Raw genomic sequence first — 22,803 nt, forward strand, 5'->3', positions numbered from 1 at the left:
AGAACCCAGCATTCTCATACTCTAACCATAGAAAATCACAAGTTGCAAGCAACGGGACACAAATTTACCTTACATTAGCAATTGTGATGAAGATAATTCATGCTATTTTTTTCCCCACTCAGAAAGTACCTGTCCTTAGAATAGTTAGAGAAGTTTTATGAGGATTGTGTAACTAGCACTAACTTAGGTCACCTAATTCTTGATCAACCAAATCACAGGTCAAACAAAGGAGGCCTATGCCTTCATAGAAAGCATCAATTAATGTCCATTTAAAAACTGATGCTGGCCGGGCCTGATGGCTCATGCCTGTAATCCCAGCACTTTGGGAGGCCGAGGCAGGTGGATCACCTGAGGTCAAGAGTTCAAGACCAGCCTGGTCAACATGGTGAAACCCCATCTCTACTAAAAATACAAAAATTAGCTGGGCTTGGTAGTGGGTGCCTGTTATCCCAGCTACTTGGGAGGCTGAAGCAAGGAGAATTGCTTGAGCTCTGGAGGCGAAGGTTACAGTGAACCAAGATCGTGTCATTACACTACAGCCTGGGTGACAGAGTGAGAGTCTGTCTCAAAAAAAAAAAACAAAAAACTGATGCTGCATCTTCCAGTCTAAAATAAAAATACTTTGTTAACCATTTTTATGTTTACAAAACCTACAGTTTTATAGTTCTAAAAGTAGTACATGTTCATTACTTTTTATTCATTTATTTATTTTTTGAGACGGAGTCTCACTCTGTCACCCAGGCTCGAGTGCAGTGGCGCGATCAAGGCTCACTGCAAGCTCCGCCTCCCGGGTTTACGCCATTCTCCTGCCTCAGTCTCCCGAGCAGCTGGGATTACAGGCGTGAGCCACCACGCCCGGCCCATGTTTATTACTTTTTAAAGATCAGTCAATTAAAGCTAATTTTTAAGAAACAGTTAAGCTTATGTATTCTTCCAATGTCTAACATCTGTTTTCTTATAAGTGTGTCTTATTTCATGGAAATAATGCCTCATTTATTATTTTAGTAAGTTTTGGCAACCTAGTTAACTTGGTTCACTTGTCCGGTATATCAAATCTTCATTTTACTCTGGGACCAACTGTTAAGACATCTGGAACCAAGGGGTGTGGTAGGGGTTATGGCTCTGTTGTTTGTAGTTAGCTTTGCATTTTTGCTTCTTGATCATTAGATCAGAAACCAGACCTCATCTGATGAGTGCTTACACGTTGATGGGTTATTTGGGTCAGTCGGGGCTGCTGACGTTTGAAATGCATACAGGGTAGGAATAAAATGGTTGTGATGCATTTGGTTAGCAAATAGCCCACTTTCCCAGGACTGATGAGAGGGACATTTGGAGGCTTATGACAGGCAGCGTGATAGAGGGGAGTCAGCCTGGTCTCACCGGCAGGTCTTCAAAGCTCAGACTTTCGTGTCTGTGGAAGCCTGGGTTACACGATTTAACAAAAACAAACCTGAAGAGTCCTCTTGTCATTGGTAAGTTCCCAGCCCCAGAAATCATCCAGTATATTTCTCTCTCCACACCTGGGAGACACTTTAGATCCCTCTAGAAGTTTCTTGAATTCTTCTTTGGCTAGCAGCAATTTACTTTTCCTTGTATTCTTCTTTTATTCTTGTCTTGACAAACTGTTCAAATATCTTAAAACACAGACACAGAAGAAAAACATCATGAAATTGCATATCAGAAATGAAATCTTGTATTCCAAGCACGTGAGAAAGCAGCAAGAATCTATGGCAAAAGCTGTTCTTGTTCACAGTTGCTGGAGTTATGAGCAATAATAGCCTTTCAGCCTAGCTCTCAAGGATCCAAGCGGTCTGAATAATTAAACCTGGGTCCCCACATGACCCGGCATTTCTCTACATGCAGGCGCCATTTCTGGGTCAAACGTGAAGCAGCCCTGCTGGAGAAACCCAGAGAATGACTTGGCTGACCTCTCTGCAGGTGTCTGGAACCAAGTGGCGGTTCGGAACCCGTGCTGTAGGCTGCAGTGGTCCTCACTGTGGCCTCTGAGCAGCATCCATAATGCTCTGCCTCCTCACTTTCTCATCATGGCCAGTGGCACCAGAACATAGTAGAGCCCTTAGTTCATGCTGGTCACTTCCTAGGGTGACGAAATTGACATTCGAGTCTCCCAAAAATGACTTTAACTTGTGAAAAGAAAGTAAATTCTGCATCTCTGATCCCCACTTGTGAACCTGGGTGTCTGGCACCTTGGGGAGGACTCAGGGTGCATAAGCGGCCTCTTCTGAGGAGGTCACAGGATGCCAGGCTGCCTGGGTCATCAGTGTGGAAACAACTGGCCAGGAGGCCTGACCCTCAGGCACTGGGCACGCCCCTGTCTGACCAGAAATGCATCTCAAATGCTGCCCCAAACAGGAAAACCCTGTTCCTCAGTGGGAAGAACACGCACATCAGCTGGCAGGCAATTCTGGGCAAGGCTCCAGGGCACTTCTCCTGGAACCTGGCAGCCTGCATAACGAGATGCAATCTCTTTGTGTCAGGCCACAGAACCTCTTCTCTGTCAGAGTAAGATGGATCATTGTTCTAACAACCGAAAAATGGTCATTTATAGACTACAGAGTCAAAGAGGGACAAAGTTCTTTCATTCCTAATGCTACCCCAAACTCAAGAACGTTAAAAATAAACTGAAGAAAAGTGCTTATGCAAACATAAATAAAAATACCAAGAGAAAGTCCACGTAGGATCCTATAAGGCCAGTAAATAGCAACTGTGCACCAATCCAACCAACGGCCAGGCAGATCCTAGAATGTGACTGAGGACCAAGCAGGCAGCAGCTTCTCCACTCATGCCAAATGAGTGGGGATGAGAAGGCAAGGGTGGGCCCGTGAAAGCCTCGACCCCAGCACTGCTCAGCCCCTTCTCCCGAGCGGCTCTCTTCCCACTTTGTCTTGTTGTTTCAGATTCTATATCAGCAGTGGCAAACCTTTACAGGATTATGAATACCAAATGCCACTGGTCTCCTGAAGATACAGCAGCAAAATGAGACATCCACAAATATGACTTAAATTGAGAATATGTGCATGTATATGTAAGTAAGCATATGATTAGCTTCTTTTTTCTTTTCTTTTTTTTTTTCTTTTTTTGAGACAGAGTCTCACTCTGTTGCCCAGGCTGGAGTGCAATGGCATGATCTCGGCTCACTGCAACCTCTGCCTCCTGGGTTCAAGCAATTCTCCTGCCTCAGCCTCCCAAGTAGCTGGGACTACAGGTATGTGCCACCACGCCCAGCTAACTTTTTTGTATTTTTAGTAGAGACAGGGTTTCACCATGTTGGCCAGGCTGGTCTTGAACTCTTGACCTCAGGTAATCCACCCGCCTCAGCCTTCCAAACTGCTGGGATTACAGGCTTGAGCCACCACGCCTGGCCATAATTGGCTTCTTATACCTTCAAGGCAAATAGCAATGTAAGTTCTCAGTTGTCTTATATTTAACTAATAAAAAAAATGAATGCAGGGTTATTATCCAAATAAAAGCATGTGGCTCCATCATTAGCTAGAGTTTTGCTCTATTAATTTTAGACCTGGAGAGAAAGCCTGGCTGGCTGTGGGGTCAGGGTTCTTCAGAAATGCCTGCTTCTCTCTCTGCCTAGAACCATTTCTCCATCTCATCAAATGCTCTCTTTTTCCTCTCGCTTTGCTCTGTTACTTTATTTTACGCTGCTATAATTTAACATTGCAGGTTTTGTTTTTCATCCTTACCAAATTATACCAGCTTTATCCAAAGCGGAGCATGACTTTTTAAAAGAGATTCCATTGGCCTTTATATCATTGCTGTATGTTCTAGCGCAATAAAACAAAACACTATTTGTTGCCACAGAAACAGGCCTGATTCACACTCCCTCGACCCTGATTCTGTGTAGGATCACCCTCTTCTCCTGTGCAGCTCACTCAGCAGAGGAAGGGCTGATTTTCACACCAGGGGCCTTAGCTTTCCCCATGAAAACGCTGTGTGACACTAAGTCCTGTACAGATTCTAACCCAATTTCTTCCTAAATAGGACTGTGGTCTTTGGATGGGGTCCAGCTATGATTTCTTTCCATCCCACTCCTCATACGAGCTGCCATGCTCCCCTTTGATGAGGTTGCAGGCAGTTCTTCTGAGTGTTCTCTGGACCCTCCAGTGCACTGGCTACAGCGTGGCCTGCTTGCTCCTCTTTCCCACTGGACCTTCTGGGACCAAGTTGCAGGACATTAGGACAGGCCCACGGTTTCCTCCAGGTGATTTCACAGGGATGTTTAAAGGTTTTCCCCAGGCAATGGGTACTTAGCATGAGCTGTATTCTCATCTCATCTATTTGCAGAGAACCCACCCAGGCAAGGCCAGGGCATCCCAGCCCAGGTAGGGCCAACCCCATCAGGGTTGGCATCTGCTGTTTCTGACGATGGCCTGAGGAAGGTCCCGCCTCACAGTGCTCCCTTGGATGAGCCCTGGGTGGGATGCCCACGTCCTCCAGACATCGGGGGGCCAGCCCTGCCCTGCCCATGAACCACTTCCATCCAGCAAGCAGACTGGGACTCTGTGTTCCCAGTTGTTTTAAGAGATGTGCCTTAGCATTTAAACTAGAATATTTGAAAGGGGCTTGATCATAAATTGGAATTTTCTTTTTGTGGTGGGGATGATCTTACTTATTCAATGTTTTTTAAAGGGACTAATGGCCTCAAAAGGTATCCACGGCAGAGAGAGAACTACTGACAACAGCAAACAAGTTGATGGTGGCACACGCCACACACGCCACACACAACCCACACGCCACACACAGCACACACATGCCACACATGCCACACACACCCCAGATATACTGATGATTTTTAGACACTGCCCGGTTTATGGCTCCTGCCTATGTCCTCCAGTGATTCTGTCATATAAAATAACAGGCTCCTTGTTATGCTTTTCCATAGCTAAATTTTTTTTTTTTTGAGATGGAGTTTTGCTCCTGTTGCCCAGGCCGGAGTGCAGTGGCGTGATCTCGGCTCACTGCAACCTCTGCCTCCTGGGTTCAAGCGATTCTCCTGCCTCAGCCTCCCAAGTAGCTGGGATTACAAGCAAGCACCACTACACTTGGCTAATTTTTGGCATTTTTAGTAAAGACAGGGTTTTGCCATGTTGTCCAGGCTGGTCTCGAACTCCTGACCTCAGGTGATCCACCCACCTCGGCCTCCCACAGTGCTGGGATTACAGGCATGAGCCATCATGCCCAGCCTATAGCTGAAATTTTTGATTTTTAAAATTGCAACAAAAGGGTGATATATGACCAGTTATTAAAGTCTATGGTTTTCCTTCGCTATAGGAAAAAAATATATAACACCCAAACTCAGCTTACTCTATTGCAGCATTATTTTGAGACTGTGATAACACATTTCGCGTATTTTAAAATATTTCTTTACAGAAAATGAAACTCAGCTAGAAGATAATAAAATATTATTAATTCCAAGTTCTTGAAAGGTTCAAGTTCTGTATTCCAAGGCAGTCAATCCTGGGAACACGTCACAGTGCCCAGCCTACCCTTGAGCCTGCACCAGGGAGAGGGTCCAGTTCCAATGAGCGGAGTGGTGGGGCGAGGGCTGGGAGCGGGAGTGAGGACAGAGTGGGAGTTGGTTACAACAAGCAACGTGGGTCCATGTGACTGAGACTCTGTGGGTTCGTGCTTCACTGACATCATCTCAGGCATAAAGGGACTTTATGAGCAGAGGACAGAATTGAAAATAAAATGGCAATTCCCACACCCTCCGTCTGGGGCTTTATCAGACTCTGCTGGTGTGAGAAGTCCACTGGACGGCAACATGGGGGCCCCTGGTCACAGAACCCCTCCTCCCCTAATTAACTCTGGCTCTTCTGTTTTCAGCAGCTCTTCTTGATAGCTCACCTTCCATGTGCATCATTTCTGAACTCAAAGGCAAAGAGAGGGCAAGACGTGACTGCATACATGGAGTCTAACTGAGGCAGGGAAGTCTGGACCTTCCAGAGTCTATCTCAGGGCCATTCTCAGACGTGCTCCACGGGCCACATAGACCCAGGCTGTGCCCACTAGTGCTGTCAGACCATCGGTCCCTCTCCCAGCAACAACAGGCCCCTCCTGTGAGCCAACGCCATCTGTCCCTCTCTCTGTTTGATATGGAAAGCAGTGTTGGCTCAGGCACCTACTTTGTGAAAAGCTAGGGCAGACCCCTGGCAAGTTTCTCCTTAAAATAACCCCCAGAGAACCCCCTCTAATCAATTCCGTGTTTTCTGGGCGGTGTTTTGTAGAACTTCCACCCTTTATGGTGCTGCTATTGTTCTCTGAACCACTCCTATTTCATCACTATTATTGTCGACCTGAAGAACAAGCAGAAAGAGGCTCTCTGAAATGAAATGGATGCTTATTTGGGAAAAGAGCATTGCAATGGGAATACACATGCCATCGTAAATGATGAGAATATTCAGGGAGGTAAAAAAAGACAATAATTTTTAAGGAAAAATAAATGAGAGGATTAAATCATTGTTTTGAAATAATTATCTTTGGCTACAGAGATCCATAACAGGAGGAAGCCAGTCTGAGGTTGGACAGGCAGTTGTTGGGCAGGTGTCCTTGCAGAAGTGCTGTTTGTGTGTTAAAGGTTGTGATGAGCCAGGTGCAGTGGCTCACGCCTGTAATTCTGACACTTTGGGAGTCCGAGGTGGAAAGATTGCTAGAGCCCAGGAGATCAAGATGACCCTGGGGAATATATAGCAACCACATCTCTACAAAAAGTACAAAAATTAGCCAGGCGTGGTGGCTGGTGCCTGTAGTCCCAGCTACTCAGGAGGCTGAGGTGGGAGGATGGCTTGAGCCCAGGAAGTGGAAGTTGCAGTGAGCCGAGATTGCACCACTGTACTCCAGCCTAGGCAACAGAGCCAGATCCTGTCTAAAATAAAGTAAAATAAAATAAAATGTTTTGATGGCCTTGTGTGCAAGACTGTGGTTCTCATAGAGTCTTTTTAGTTATCAGGTATACAAGTATGAGAACCCTCTCTTCATGGCCTTCCTCCATTCTATTTGTTAGGGGTTTCTTAACATTAGTGACTTCATTTTGATTCTGACAACTTTCATATTATATAAGACTTTAAGCATATAAAACCTTAAGGTCTTATGTAAGACCACCTATTTCACTATCTTTATATAATACCTTAAGTATTTCGTATTTTTAACATATGGTTTATAATCATTTGGAATGAGGGTTAATGTTCCTAAAATTTACATGTTCATCTTTAAAATTATTTGTCTTCTAGGGTCATAACCAAATGCTGAGGTAAGAATAATGACCAGAATAACCTTCCTCAGTCCCTCTAACTCTTCTGTTCACAAGCTCGCAAGCTACAGTACTGGAGCTGTAACTCCTCCCCACTGGCCAAATTTACAACATGGGTGTCTGTTATTCAGCAATGAAAAGCTCCCCAGATCCAGGATGCAACAGTCGCTTTCATGCCGTGTCTCCTCAGTCAAAGTGCCTTCCCACCCTGTTACCTGCTTTCGTTCCTCAGAGTTGAGCAGGAGATAGCGTGGGTCAAACACGATTTTGTGTAATTCTTTCTCCCAGGTAGAAAATGCTGATACCTAAAGAAAGATATTCAATAGAGTTGCTGTTAGCATCTAATGCTAAGCCTGAAGCTGCGCTGAAATGATCCACGGTTAAAAACAAACAAACAAACAAAAACCAGCATTAAAGTACAATAGATCCAGTGATGTGGTGCAGTATATGTGTTAGACATGTCAGACGTTCCAAGAAAACCAATACCTAGAACATCAGAAAATTTAATTTCTAGACTCATGACTATTTCTTTCTTGGGTATGTTTCAAGTCTGTGTCCCCTGGTCTGAAACCCCAATTATATCTGTGGAGGCATGGCATTCTGGAATACCCCATTTCAAAAGGAGAAATTATATTCGTAAAAATTTTCAGAACCCCTCCAGACCATAACAAAGAGTAATGTCCTGAAAACAGGCTGAGTTTAGTTGATTTGTAATCAAAGTTTAACCTCTTTTAGGTAGGTCATTTTAAAAATAAATTATTTTGTTTGCAATAGTTTTAGATGTACTAACAATTTGCAAGAATATTACAGAAAGTTACCATATACTCATACCTAGTTTCTCATGTTGTTAACATATTAGTAGGCTAGATTTGTCACGACTAACACTGATACATTATTACTAAAAATAGTCTGCATTTATTCAGATTTCTTTAGGTTTTACCCAATTTTCTGTTTTTGCCCAGGACCCCATCACATTTGGCTGCCATATCTCCTTGGACTCCTCTTGGCTGTGACAGGTTCTCAGACGGCCCTTGCCGTTGATGACCTTGATGGTTTGAGGAGCCCTGGTCAGATGCATTGCAGGATGCTCTTCAGTTGGGATTTGTCTGAGGTTTTCCTCATAAATAGCCTGGGTTTATGGGTTTTGGGAGGAAGACCACACAGGTAAATGTCATTCTCATCATGTCATAACAAGGGTACACAAACTGCTGACATGACTCTTCACTGACAGTGGTGGCCATGGTCGGCTGGCCGAGGTCTCCCCACTGTGAAGTCCCCTCTTCATGCTGTCCTCTCTGGAAGGACGTCACCATGCACAGCCCACACTTAGGGGTATGGGTTGTGCTCCACTTCCAAGGAGAAGTAGCTACATGAGTGACTGGGAAATGTCCTGGGGGGGATACTCATCCATGCCTCCACATTACTTATGTACTCAATCTTTTATTTATATTGCTGTGGACTCATGGATATTCAGCCCATGCTCAGGCTGGACTCCAGTCATGAGTGACTGGGAAGTGTTCAGGTGGGGAGGTGGGAATACTCGTTGATGCCTCCATGTTACTTACGTACTCAATCTTTATTTATATTGCTATGGACTCATGGATACTCAGCCCATGCTCGGGCTGGACTCCAGTGTGACTTTGCTGCTTCTCCTGCTCAACTTCTTTGAGGTTGGCCTTGGTGAGCTCCCGCGGCAGGTTCCCGGCTACGGTGTGCCTCTGATAGGTGCTCATCACTTGGCTTTTTGGGCATTTCCTTAATTTCTGCTACTAAAGATGCTCCAGGCTCATCTTCTGCGTGTTCCGCCTTTGCCTTTGAATCAGTAAATTCTCCAAGAAGCCCTGGCTCCTTTACTAGAACGGTGTTAGAAACCAAGATCAGGCACTGGTGTGTTCATTGCTAGTGAGGTGTTGCTGCTTCTAGACTCTCTCAGCTGATAGAGCAAGGGAGTGTTTAAGTGTGATCAGTGAGTAGAGGAGCAGAGAGGCGGGGCAAGGTGAGCTCCTTCCTCTGCTGACCAACGCTTAGCCTCATGGGTCCAAATTTAAGAATGACTAACACAAGCCAACCAGGACAAACGTACAGGCTACACAAGCACATGTCACCAAAGAAATTTATCTCTAGCCAGAAAGAAATGGAACAACATCCTGGGAACTCAGGCAACAACCAGACCTCTTAAAATTGAGAACAAACTGAACCAAAAGACAATAGCTTAAAACTGTTTGATATCCTCCATTAGATGCAAAAAAAAAAAAAAAAAAAAGAAATCTTTTATACAAAAATAGAAGAGAATAAAGAAACAGCTACCACTCTGAAAGGAAGAAATATAAAGACATAGATGAAGCATGTATTGCATGTTGAATAGCAAATTATGCATCTATTCTGGTGGTGGTACAGAGGGTTTTTACACCACAGAGAATAAATCGTGGATGTATAGGTCACGTCTGGGCAGATTTCTTAGAAAATAAGATGAAGGAAAAGATAAAAATAGTGCAGAGGTGATGGATGACTTCAGAGGACCCTGTGAGGAAACCGTCAGGATGAGGGTGCAGATGTGCAGAATTGTCATCTTAAAGGATGAATCTGCTGAGGACCTCGTGTCTCTCAGCCCTGGCTGTGCATTACAGGCACCTGCGGAACTTTGCAAACCCTGATGCATGCCCGGGGCCCACCTCAGAGTTTCCAGTGCAGTTGGTTTGGGACACAGCCTTCGGTGCACTGCGCGCTTTAGGGCTCTTGGGTGATTCTAAGTTCAGCCAAGGATGTGCTTATCATTCTACTCCTTCTCCTGACTCAAATCATAGAGTTTTCAGGGACAAATGCTTGATCATTCATAATCAGGGCCTCTGAGCACCATCAAAGGGAATCCATCCATGCCTTGTCCCTCGGCCTTTAGGCTTCCACTTCCTACACAGCAAGGCTTCCCCTCTTAGAAATGCATGTTTCCTAAGGAATCATGGCACAGTGTCCTGCCCCAGCTCAAGGCATGCTCCCCTCGCCTGAAACGATTGAGACTCAAGGGCTTTGTTGGGTTGATTCATCCTTTGAAGCCTCCAATTTCTGGCTGCCTGCAGCGGTTCCTCTCCCCGAATCTTCACAGTCGCGCCTGAGCCTCTGGGGCCCAACAGCTCAGAACTGGCTGGAGATGTTCATGTGGGTGGATGAGGATGAGAGTCATCCTTTCTCTTCCACTCTGCATATGCTACTTTGCACAGAATGGCAGGAAGCCTCCTACCCTCAACACAGCCTGCAGAACCCAGACTCCCAGATGGTTTGGGGGTTGCATTGTCCCGGGGTGGTCCCCTGCACCCGACCTGAAGATGCTACTCAGCATTCAGAATAGAAAGCTCTATCTGTAATGGCTGTGTAGGGGAAAAAATGATGCAAACATTTTTGTTTTCTCTTATTAGACACAAGACAGACTCCGGCAGGGAGTGAATTCTGGAGAAGCATTTGGTGGAAATGTGGTTTCCACCTGTTGAGCTATTTGAGTCTGAGAGATTTATAGCAGTGACTTATTTTGCTCTCTGCAGAAGGCCTCCAAAAGCTCTGCAGGAGGCCTGGCCACCCCAGCAGTCATTTGCATCCTGGCTTTGCATGAAAATAGAATCTGGTCTCACAGTCAAGTTTGAAGGAAGCATATTGAATTGCAAATCTTTTCAGCAAATTCTGTTTGAGCAGCACAGCCAATGTGGACATGGCTCAGGCATCCTCAAAGTGAAGCAAGGCTTTCAGGGGAGCAGCAGTGCTGGGGTCCCCAGCTGCTGCCATGTGCCGCAGTCTCTCCTGGGCCCATTTGCTGCCAGTCAGGAACCTGCTAGTGCCTTAGAGCCATGCAAGGTGCTGATGAAAAGCTGCCTGGGCAGAGTCAGAGTAGAGATGGCAGAGCCCTTCTGTGTCACCTGCTTCAGTCACAGGAGTAATGAAGGGTGTGAATTTTAGTTGATGTTGCTCTAGTAGTGGCTTAATAGAGTTCTCTCAGAGCTACCATCTTGGTTCTTAAAATAGTTCTCCATCTTATTACATTGATTTGGCCCTGGTTTTGAGAACAGCAACAACAAAAAAATAGACAATAGACGTGTGCTCTGATGGAAACCCCTGGATTCTTAGCATATTGCATGTCTCTAATGGTTGCTACAGAAATGCTTTGTATCCACCATTCCTCTTTAATTCTTAGGACTCATGGGTGGGAAATCTGTGGTAAAAGACCCATTGTTAATATCCTTTTCTCAAATGGCTCCTGCTAACCCCATTCCCTGCCAGTCTAACAGGCAATTCTATGCACATGGGTCATTCATACAAGATGAGGTAAGAACCTGCTCTGAGAAGGGTCGCTTTCTTTGCATTAATCAATATGTTATTTTGTTATGATGTTAAATTACCTGTATGTTGACCTTGAGGTATAAACTATGGAGTGGTTTATACCTGCTGGAAATGAAACACATAGAGACTCACAAAGTAACACATCTAAATCAAACTTTTTGTGATAAATGAATACAGCAAAATTAATTGGATATTTATGGCTATTACCAGTCTGTTTTCTGCTGGCAGCCACAAGGAAAGAAATGAGATTTATGCTCCACAGAAAAACAGCTGAGTCCCTGTGAAGGCTTGGAGGCAGTGTGTTCTGCTTTCACTGCTTCAGGGGCTTGAACAGGTGCACTGAGGCAAAGAACGTTTCCTGGGAGCCCCACCCTCTCTCCCCAAATCCACAGGGTACCTGCAGGAGGCGGTCAGATTTTTTCAGAGCAAGGTAGTAGCAAATTCACCCAATTTGCCTTCAATCCATTTAGACAAACATGTGTCTATAAGTGTTTTATAAACTACTGACTCATTATGTCCTGCAAACAATTCTGTTCCGGTTGACATCAAAGAAATAATGGGTGCTGGAGCTGGTTCACAATGTCCCTTATTCTCTGTGACCTCTCCTGCTTCTCTCTACAGCCCCGTAGACAGATGCTGCATGTTAGAGAGGAGACACTGAGTGGGGGACGTTCACAGAGGGGCTCACGGTCTCCAAGTGATGGCGCTGGGACCTGCACCTATATGTCATTTCTGCAGATCATGGGGGAAACGCATGTGGACTTTTACTCAATCCTGAGAGGGATGTCGATGCTCCCACACGGTGAGAACTGGAACTACATTGTGATTCCCCCAGCAGGCATGGGCTGTTTCATTCTTTTCTGACTGCCAGACCCTAACGAAGGCTAGTCCAAAAGTTCTACGCAAATATCCATGTCATGCATTGCTCAGAACCATGTTAAACGTTCTTTTGGTTTGGATTGTTTGCAACGTCCTCCAGTGCATCCGGATAGTTGTCGGAGCTGTTTTATCTCCAGAGAGAGAGAGAGAGAGTGTTATTCCTTTAAGACTGCCCTGACTTCTTGGATAAGAAAGGTTCCCTGGCTAATCAAACTATGTTTAATGCCAGGGAGAGATGCAATACCAGGTGTTAGAGAGAAGGGGGATCCACGGAATTCCTGGCCTATTGCTGGTGGGGTATTAATTAGTACAAACACTTTGGGAAACATTTCGACATCTGCTCCTAAAGTCAACTATCCATATGTTCTATCCACAGACATTCCTCTCTTGGATAAATACTCCAAGGGGATTCTGGCATATGAACAACTAGAGACAGAAGTTGGTTCTTAGCAGCACTGTTTACAATAGCAAAGACTTGGAAGTAAGCCGAATGCCCATCAGTAGTAAAATGGATAAATAAACTCTAGTATAGGCACCTGGTGAAATATTTCACAGCAAACACAATGAAAAAATGCAATGACACACTCAATATGGCTTAATAGTAGTAATATTATATTGAGTGAACAATTAAGTCCCAAAAGGTTACTTTCAGGTATGAACAAAAGTTATCTGAAAAGGCATTTAGAGATAAGAGACTATTCCAGTGAATAGTTTGCAAACCAGGGAGACACAGCCTTCCGTGTGAAACTAAGGTGTGTTCCAGAGAACAAACAGAGGGTTCAGATTTTATAGCAAAATTCCTGCCCAGGTTTCCAATCAGGTCCCTTTATGTAAATGTAGGATTCGAACTTGCTTAGTCCTGATTGATTGACTCAGTTGAGTCCCGATTGGTTGATACAGCTGAGCCTTGTTTTGTCAATACAGATGACATCTGATTGGATGGTTGAGGTGAGCTCTAGAAGTCCCTAATTTAAGTAGAGTTGTGGGTTTTGGAAGACTCAGAGAATGTATGTCTCAGTGGCAAATGGAAGCTTGTCTCAATTTAAAACATAGGCCCAGGTGGCCCCTCAGGACCCATCTTGAAGGACTGGCTCTTTTAGTACACATTCATTCACACAGGAATATATCATTTTTATAAAGTTAAAAATAATGAAAATAAAGCATATAATTTTAGGAAAATATAATGTATAAATAGGAAAATAAAAAAAAAATGATGAACTTGTGTCCAGGATAACATTTACTTTGGGTGTGGGGGAAGCAAGGAGTGGGTGTGGCCACTGCAGGTTAGAGGTAGATAGTTTTCAGCAAGATTCCAATTTTTATTTTGGTTAATGGATTCAGATACTTATAATATTATAAAAATAACCAAATGAAAACAGAACTTAAGAAAAAAGGCTGCGTATGCTGATAAAAGCTGTCATTGCTGTGGACGGAATGATGGCCCTCTCTCAAATTTACATATTGAAATTTTAACCCTCTAGGTGATGGTATTTGGGGATGAGATTTGTCCCTGCCCAAATCTGATGTTGAACTGTGATCCCCAGTGTTGGAGGTGGGGCCTGGTGGGAGGTGATTGGATCATGGGGTGGAACCCTCATGAATGGCTTGGGCCACAGCCTTGGTGATGAGTGAGCTCTGAGTTCACACAAGATCTGGGTGTGTAAAACTGTGTGGTGCCTCTCCCATCTCTTGCTCCTATTCTCACCACGTGAGATGCCTACTCCCTCTTTGCCTTCTCCCATGAGTAAAAGCTTCCTGAGGCCTCACCAGAAGCTGAGAAGATGCAGGTGCCATGCTTCCTGTACAGCCTGCAGAACCATGATACCATGTTTTCTTTATCAATTACCCAATCTCAGGTATTTCTATTTTTTTTTTTTTGAGATGGAGTCTTACTCTAATACTCAGGCTGGAGTGCAGAGTGCAATCTCGGCTCACTGCAACCTCCATCTCCCGGGTTCAAGCAATTCTCCTTCCTCAGCCTCCTGAGTAGCTGGGATTACAGTGCTCATGACCACGCCTGGCTAATTTTTGTATTTTTAGTAGAGACGGGGTTTCACCATGTTGTCCAGGCTGTTCTCAAGCTCCTGACCTCAGGTGATCCACTTACCTCGGCCTCCCAAAGTGCTGGGATTACAGCCATAAGCCATCGCACCTGGCCTCAGGTAAACAATTTACCTCGGCCTCCCAAAGTGCTGGGATTATAGCCATGAGCCACCGCGCCTGGCCTCAGGTATTTCTTTATGGCAACTCAAGAGAGGCTTAACACAGAGGAGGTAAGGTTGAATGAGGTCACAAATGTGGGGTCCCAATCCCATTAGACTGGTGACCTCATAAGAAGAAGAGAGATCTCTCTCCATGTGTGTCCACCGAGGAAAGGTCACATGAACCTGCAGTGAGAAGGCAGCGGTCTGCGAGCCAGGAGACTGGCCTCCCCAGAACACCTCCTGCTGGCACCCTGACCTGGGACTACCAGCTTCTAGAACTCTGAGAGAAACACTTGTTGTTGAAGCCACCCAGCGCCTGGCATTTTTTGTGGCAGCTGGAGCTGGATGTCTATTCCCAGGACAGCAAGGATGAGGTAAAAGGGAAGAAATGCAAATGAAAGATGATAAGATGATTTGTTACCAAGCTGGCCTTAGCTAGACTGGAAATACAGCTGGCCTCTGTCTCTCTGCTTCTTCCTCATTGTCCAGTTTCCCCATTGGTCAAAGTTCTTCCCATAGGCTGCTGATGCCCCTGAACTTCTCCAGGAAGCACTGGGTGGCTTCAACAATGAATGTTTCTTTTCTTAGCGTGCTAGAAGCTGGTAGCCCCAGGTTAGGATGCCAGTGGGATGCCCTCAGGTAAGGCCAGTCTTCTGCCCAACCCTATTCGTACAAGGCACCTACTAAGAAAGCCAGAGCCTCATGCCCTGGGCACAGCGCTTCATCTGGGTCCGGATATAGTGGGGACAGCTGGATTCTGGGCGACTCCCACCACAGCAGAGGCTGCATGGAGCTGCAGAGGTGCATCTGTGGTTGAATGTAGGTATAGAGAGATTCCTTAGCATCCCTTATGTCATGCAGCTAGTATGTGACAGAGCCGGGATTTGAACCCAGTCAGGCTGGCTCAAGAATCTGTAACCCTAACCACTACCCTACTTTGCCCTTGAGTTGAAAATTAGAGGGTCACTCTCTTGGGAAAGCTGAGAGTGGAGCCAGTGAGGTGTGAGGGCCTTGTCTAGGAAGACCGATGGCCCTTTGCCTGCTTCCTGGACATAAGGATGTAACACTGGGGTTTTGTTTGTCAGTGTAATGCTTTTATTTGGTTTGGCCTCTTTGCTTTGATTCCCTAACGCTTGACATATATACTTTCTTAGCAATCACAAAAATGCACCACAATGATACGTTTTGTCTGTTTTTCCCGAAGACTGGGCTCTGTGGATCCATTTTATGCACACAGTGATGTGCACACGTGTGCATAAGAAATGGATAAACAAGTTTCTGGATGAGATTTGGGATGCCTTCTGGAGCCGCAGGGAGCAAATGGCAGTGACAGTTTCAGTGCGTGGGTGACAGTACGGGAGGGTCACCTGCAGCTGTGTGAGATGAGACTCAGCACCGTGACATCCAGGGAAACAGGGAGAGCCACAGGGAGAGCCGCAGGCTGGTGCTTTCATTTCTATAATGTTGCAGACTAGAGGTTCCAGAAAATCCTCCCACTCAATGCGACTAAACGTGTTGGACACGATATTAATAAACAAATCTTATACATGGCGTCACATTGGAAAGAAGTAGAGAAAGTCCTCAGGCCAATACCAAGGGAAAGAGCAAACTAGAGAATCACCCAGCTCTGAAACCACAGCTGTGCTGATGGCCCGTGCCAGCACTGGTGACCTTGAGCCTGGAGAACAGCAGACAAAACCCAGGCCCCACCTGGAGGAGGCATTGGAGAGGAGCCTCTTCCATGAAGCCAGAGACCGAAAGGACTATCCTATCAGTAAAATAACTAGAAAAAGCAATCCACCCTTACAGGAAGGAGCACAAGAAACCCCACCCTGGCTAAGGGGATGTGGGGAATCTCCTCTGAGATTTTGTAACCACCTTGTTAGCTACACACAAGTTATTGACCTGAATTTACACTTACACAACATAGATGGTCCAAAAAACCTCAAGTTACTATTGAAAGGTAGTCGTAGGTTATGGTGTCCCCAGGTGCTTGTCAAAATCTAAAGTGAGTGGTCTGGAAGAAAGCCCCTTCAGTGCAGACCTCTGTGTCGTTACAGATAGGGCTCCATCAGACATGTGCCTGTGATACAAAAATTAAGCTAAATAAATCTAAAGTACAGTCTGCAGGAGGAAACAAGACACATCACAAACATAAAAAAACAAGAGAATTGGATTTGCAAAGCTTGCATATACTGGAATTATCAAGAACAGAACGTAAAACTTAATGTTTTATATGTTTACAGTGTAAAAAAGGGAGGGAAGTATTGAATATCTGAGTAAGAAATTATTAACATGTCAAAATGACTAGGCACATCCTCACCAACACTTGCCACATTTTATTCTGTCATAATTGTCCTCTGACAGATGTGAGGTGGTGTATTAGGGTTGTCTAGAGGGAAAGTTCTAATAGGACAGATGTATATGTGAAGTCTGTTAAGGAATATTGGCTCACACAATCACAAGGTGAAGATAGGCTGTCTGCAAGCTGAGGAGCAAAGAAGCCAGGTGGAGCCCCAAAACCTCAAAATTAGGGAAGCCTTTAGTCTATGGACAAAGGCTCAAGAGCCCCCGGCGGATGACTGGTGTAAATCCAAGCGTCCAAAAGCTGAAGAACGTGGAGTCTGATGTTTGAGGGCAGGAAGCATCCAGCAATGGGAGAAAAACAAAGCAAGTCTGGTCTTCCATCTTCTTCTGCCTGCTTTATTCTAGCCTCGCTGGCAGCTGATTAGATGGTGCCCATCCAGATTGAGGGTGGGTCTCCTTCTCCCAGTCCACTGACTCAAATGTTAATCTCCTCTGGCAACACGCTCACAGACACACCCAGGAACAATACTTTGCATCCTTCAATCCAATCAAGTTGACTCTCAACATTAACCATCACAGGTGGTGTCCCACTGTGGTTTTGATTTGCATTTCTCCAGTGACTCCTGATGTTAAGTACCTTTTCCTGCACCTGTTGGCCACTGCTATGTCCTTGCTGCAGAAATATTTATTTAGGTCTTGTGTCCATTTATTAATTGAGTTACTTTTGTTGGTTTGTTTGCTATTCAGTTGTATGAGTTACTTGTATATTTTGAATACTCATCTCATTAGATATATAGTTCACAAATATTTTCTCCCATCACATAGGTTGCCTTTTCATTTCATTGATTGTTTCTTTTGCTGTGTAAAAGCTTTCAGTTTGATGCAGTCCGGCTTGTTTATTTTTGCTTCTGTTGATCTGTGCTTTTGGGGTCATATCCAAAAAATCATTGCCAAGACCAATGTCAAGAAGCTTTTTTCCTGTTTGCTTCTAGGAGTTTTATGGTTTAAGTCTCACATTTAAGTCTTTAATCCTCTGAGTTGATCTTTGTGTGTGGCATAACATCTGGGTCAGTTTTAAACTAATGCATATGGATATCCACTTTTCCCAACACTGTTTATTGAAGAGATCATCCTTTTCCCATTTTGATTTTTTGGTGCCTTTATTGAAAATTAGTTGACGATGTGTCCATGTGTTTATTTCTGCATAGCTATTCTGTTCCATTGATCTATGTATATGCCTGTTTTTATGCCAGTACCACACTGCATCACTGAAGCTTTGTCATACAGTTAGAAATCAGGAAACAGGATGCCTCCCGCTCTGTTGCTCTTGCTCAAGATTGCTTTGGCTATCCGGGGAGCTGCAGAGGGTGCACCAGAGGGAGCCCATGCCTGCAGGCACCCGAGCTCCCAGCACAGGAAGCACGCTCTATCCAAGGCACCTCACCATGTTGACTTACCCACCTTGAGAATGTAGCTGGATTATCTTCTCTAATAAAACATGAATGGTTACAAGGTATCCTGAAGCATGACATGAGTCCCTGTGCCCCTCCATTAGACAAAAATGTTCTGAACTCAGACTCTTCTGTTTGGCTTCTGCACCAGTTATTAATGTTACGAAGAATGAAGTAGGCTTGATATTCTAAGAGTTAGTAAACTTCAAGGACAGTCTTTCTTTTCTTCCTTTTAAGAGAATTGTCAGTGGTAAGTAAGAAAATTTGACATCATAATAATCTCTCCCAGACCATCAATAGCAACTCAGTAAGGATGTTGTTTTTTTTTTTTAATTCATGTGATTAGAAATAGTCTTCTTCAGTTTTCTGGCCCCTGAAGTGGTGTGTCCAACCCTTAGGATTACATGTTGCAGAAACAAAACCTCTTTTTCATTCAACCAGGAGGAGCTAATCATCTTTAATTATTTTTGAAATTAATTTTCTCCCTGGAAATCTTATTTATTTCTTCATATATCAAGCTGTCAATACAAGTGATTTGGAAACTGGAGGATTCAGTGAGTCTTAGCTTGGGGGAAATGAGAAATGGAATTATGTGAATATAGAATGATTTTTGCATTTGAGTCAGAAAGCCATGTTGGTATTTCAAATCAAAGGTGGATGAATTTCTGGGAAATCTCTCTCTAGTCAGAAGTGATGTTTTTCTCTTTAACCAGTAAGATGCTATCTATATGGGCTTTATATATTTGAGGATACAGTTTTTCATAACATAAGGATAACACTAGTTAATATTTTATAGGGTGGTTATTGAGATTAAATAAGCTAACGTCAATGTGCAAATTTTAATTCTAAGTATCTGGTGATATTTATAAACCTATTTATTCTGACATTTTTCAATTTGATTGTTTTAATATCCAAAACTTGAGCTAATGAAGTCCTTTATTTGAATCACACCTGCCTTCATATTGCCATTGGTTCTGGCTTGCTTGCCATTTGAGAACACCTGCCGGGAGGCCTCCTGGGAGGCAGACAGGAAGACCTCACCCTTTGAGGCTGTGGATGGCCCTCCGAGGGAGGAGCCACCTTCCCACACAGTGGGTCTTGGCCACCAGAGCAGCCTGAGGAAAGTGATGTGGCAGAACCACACACCCGGAACCACACACCCAGTCAATACAAGTGAGGGATATCCGGGGAGTGGGGAGTATCCGGAAGGTAACGAGGACCAGAGACCTGGGGTCCATGCTCCCAGGACCCGGGGCCAGCAGAATGCAGAGAGCTAGCTCACCATGGAGATGAGAGGTAGCATAAAAAAACCAGGTAGTTACCCCACAGGGCCACGGCCCACTGAGGACCTGCACTGGGGGTTCTACAGGCCCAGCGGCCCCCAGCACCAAGCTTCTGCTGGCCAGAAGACTGAGGGGAGAGGCCCAATGCTCTCCAGCAAGTTGGCCAACCAGACAGGACTTGGAAGGGAGTCAGGACGAGGAGCACCCCAGAGCCCTCGGGGTGAGGACAGCCTGCCATGGCTCACCTCTGCCATTGGTGGGTCAGAAGGTGGGGGGCTGTGAACAACTATGTGTTTGTATTTGCAATCTTTTGTCTACCATTTTGCAAGGGCTTGAGAAAGGCCCAAACTCACCATGAATGGATGAGTGGAAACAGCCCAGTGTCCAGGGAGGCTGGGCTGGCTGTAGGGCTTTGGTGGGAGGAGTCAAGGATGGATGAATGGCATGAGGCTGTAAGTCAGGTGCTGAAGACCCCGATCCCCCACCTGAGGGCCCCATACAGAGCTCATCCCAAGGCTGGAGGGCCCAGACTTCCTCCTTGGAGCTCCTGCTCTGTGGTTCTGAGGTCCTGAGTCTGGGGCTGACCTTGAGCTGGGGCCACTCAGAGATTCCTGGGCCTGCACCCTTTTCCCCAGACTCACTGCCCAGCTCCCCAGTTCTCTGCATCATCCACATATCATGGGTTATCGGGCCCTTCTCAAGTGTTGCTCCATAAAATAGCGTGGAAAACCCCTGTGGTGCCTCTTTGTGGACCTGCCTGGGTCCAGGACAGCAGGACAGCAGCACAGCAGCCTGCTAGGTCTCCAGTCTGTGGAAGCTGCGTGCGAGGGGCCCTGCAGCAGCCAGAGGGTGGTCCAACTGAAAAACAGGATCCAGAAACTTGTTCATGAGGAGTGAGGTTTAGGAGCAGAATTCTTTTCCCTGGGCAGGGCAGGGGCCACTGCTATGAGTAGGAAAAGGAGAAGCTGGGAGCTGACCCAAGAGCCAGCCAGGCCCTGGAAGCAGGTGCAAGGCGGGAGTGGCCACCAACCCAGAGCCCAAGAGCCCTGAAACTAGAGGTGAGGTCGGATGTCAGAAGTCAGAGCAGGGCGACGATGCTGGCCTTGTGAGGCCACCCGGCCTCTGCTCCCACCTCTCCACACAGCAAAGACCCCACTCAATGCCCCTGTGAGACTCCAAATTCAGGTTCAGTGTGATGTGCTTCCTCGACAATAGAAACAGGCCTGACTGCAAGTTCTCTCTAGACACTGCCCCCACAGAAGGGCCCCCTCGCCAAACAATCCCCTTTATCAAACAGCTAAGGCAGCTCCCACTGATCACTGAGCAGTGGGTTTCAGGTCCCTGACAGCCCGTGGAGTCATTCAGACAAACCATTCACATCCTCCTGCAGGAAGCAAGGGCACCTCGCCCTCTTGGGACCACCCAGACTGCCCCACAGCCCTACCGGCTCACTGCTCCGAATGCATCCCCCTGTGACCCCATGTGGCGTGGTGTCCTCCTCCCCGGATGTGAGTGCATTTGGCTGATTAACCCGCATCATCTCATTGGTCCTAGGTCAGGTGCTGCATGATCCTCCATAACCCTGGGGCAGACGTTTCTTCCTCACCAAAGGGGTGAAGGGGCATTCAAGGCCTCCCTGCTGTGGCTCCCCAGCCCTCTCCATGGCAAGGCTGCCCCAAGACAGCAGGAAAAGAAGCAGCTTACGCCCAGCACAGTGGAAAGTGGCCATCGTTCTTTTCCTGCCTCGCTGTCTAGTTGGATAAATGGGCTCTTGTCACATTCCCCAGCCTTGCACACATTTTTCATTCTCATTCTGGAGACTGGGCCTCATTTATTTCCCTGGCTGGGTTCTCTGCCTGGACAAATGGGCCCAGAGCTGAAGTGCCTCCACCATCAGCCTCCATTTATACCTGCCACCCGTGCCTGAGGCTTGTGCCTTGAGTCCCAGCCTGAGGCTGAGGCAGGCTGCTTGCCCACATGCCTGCCAGGTGGCCTGCCTGACTGGCCCTCTGCCTGGGTGATACCTGCCCCTGGAATCCGAGATGTCAGACTCTACTCACGTCGAGGCTTCTTGCGGTTGGTTGGTGTATGGGGCTGGCTCTAACCTGCCATCTTCCATGCTGAACTCTGGAATCCATGCTTCCTCCACCAGGATGCCATTCACCTGGAGTGCCAGCATATTCTCAGGTCCAAGACCCGGACAGCGCACTCCACCCACACGGATGTAATTCCCAGCTCTGCCTGCATTTCAGGGTGCTGCTCCCCAGCCGCCCGCCTCCTGTGACTCACGTTCCCTGTTATTGCTGCAAGGTGGATCTGGAGTCTGGGAGCCCACACAGAGCCTTGCAGTTCTCAGCAGCTCTTAGAGTCACCGTCCACAGAGTGGCCATTATGGAGTGGCAATGAGTGAGATGTCAGTGACCTCCCTCAGCAGAAGGGGATATTTTAATCCACTTTATTCCAAAAGCAAATGATGCAACTCAGAGTTTTCTTCTTTCTTCAGTTTTGTATACAAAAATATATAAAATGTAATGTTTATATTTCCAATTATATAATCACTTAAATTATGTTAATTGATCCTGCAAATAATTTTATCAATGTAGCAATTACTTTATGCAAAACTGTCAGGAAATATTCTAAGATTATGTTGATTTAAAAATATTTATAAATAGTACAAATGAGCACATGAGGCTTTTTGGAGTTCATAATTTGCAAATGACGAGGGATATGGCCACGAATATGTGTTTCTCATTTTATTCTAAGGCTTTCACAGTCCAGTCTCTAATAAAAGAGCATTTGAACAGGGACTCACTTACCCTTGTGTCCAGATAGCACAGTGTTAAAGAATGCCCGGCAGCAGGGTGCGGTTTCTTGGATGGAAAGTCATGGAAAGTTTCTTTGTATCATTTAAGGAAAATGGAAATTCATAGAAGAGATTCTGGCACTCACTGCATAGGAGACACACTGGCCCACCTGCCCCACATAGGGTAGGAGCAAGAAGGGGGCTGAGATCCAGGGCAGGTCCTGGGCAGGCCACATCCTTTCCAGGAGAGGGAGCCGGCTGGTATGATTGG

The 22,803-nt window shown here is 45.8% G+C and overlaps 2 long non-coding RNA genes across 2 annotated transcripts in view; one reads left to right on the forward strand and one right to left on the reverse strand.

Annotated features, from left to right (window-relative positions):
- Positions 1 to 22,536, forward strand: part of LOC129006836 (uncharacterized) — a 31,097-nt gene extending 8,561 nt beyond the window's left edge. The window contains exon 2 of the long non-coding RNA XR_010127416.1: positions 21,284 to 22,536. This is a non-coding gene — a long non-coding RNA (uncharacterized LOC129006836). The remainder of the gene's footprint in view (positions 1 to 21,283) is intronic.
- Positions 1,468 to 14,745, reverse strand: LOC129006837 (uncharacterized). Its single transcript, XR_008492099.1, has 3 exons — positions 14,592 to 14,745; positions 7,498 to 7,587; positions 1,468 to 1,634 (listed from the first exon to the last, which is right to left on the reverse strand). It is a non-coding gene; the product is annotated as an uncharacterized LOC129006837 (long non-coding RNA).
- Positions 22,537 to 22,803: the final 267 nt, after the last annotated feature.

This window comes from Pongo pygmaeus, chromosome 8 (assembly GCF_028885625.2).
Source record: "Pongo pygmaeus isolate AG05252 chromosome 8, NHGRI_mPonPyg2-v2.0_pri, whole genome shotgun sequence".
NCBI classification, from domain to species: domain Eukaryota; kingdom Metazoa; phylum Chordata; class Mammalia; order Primates; family Hominidae; genus Pongo; species Pongo pygmaeus.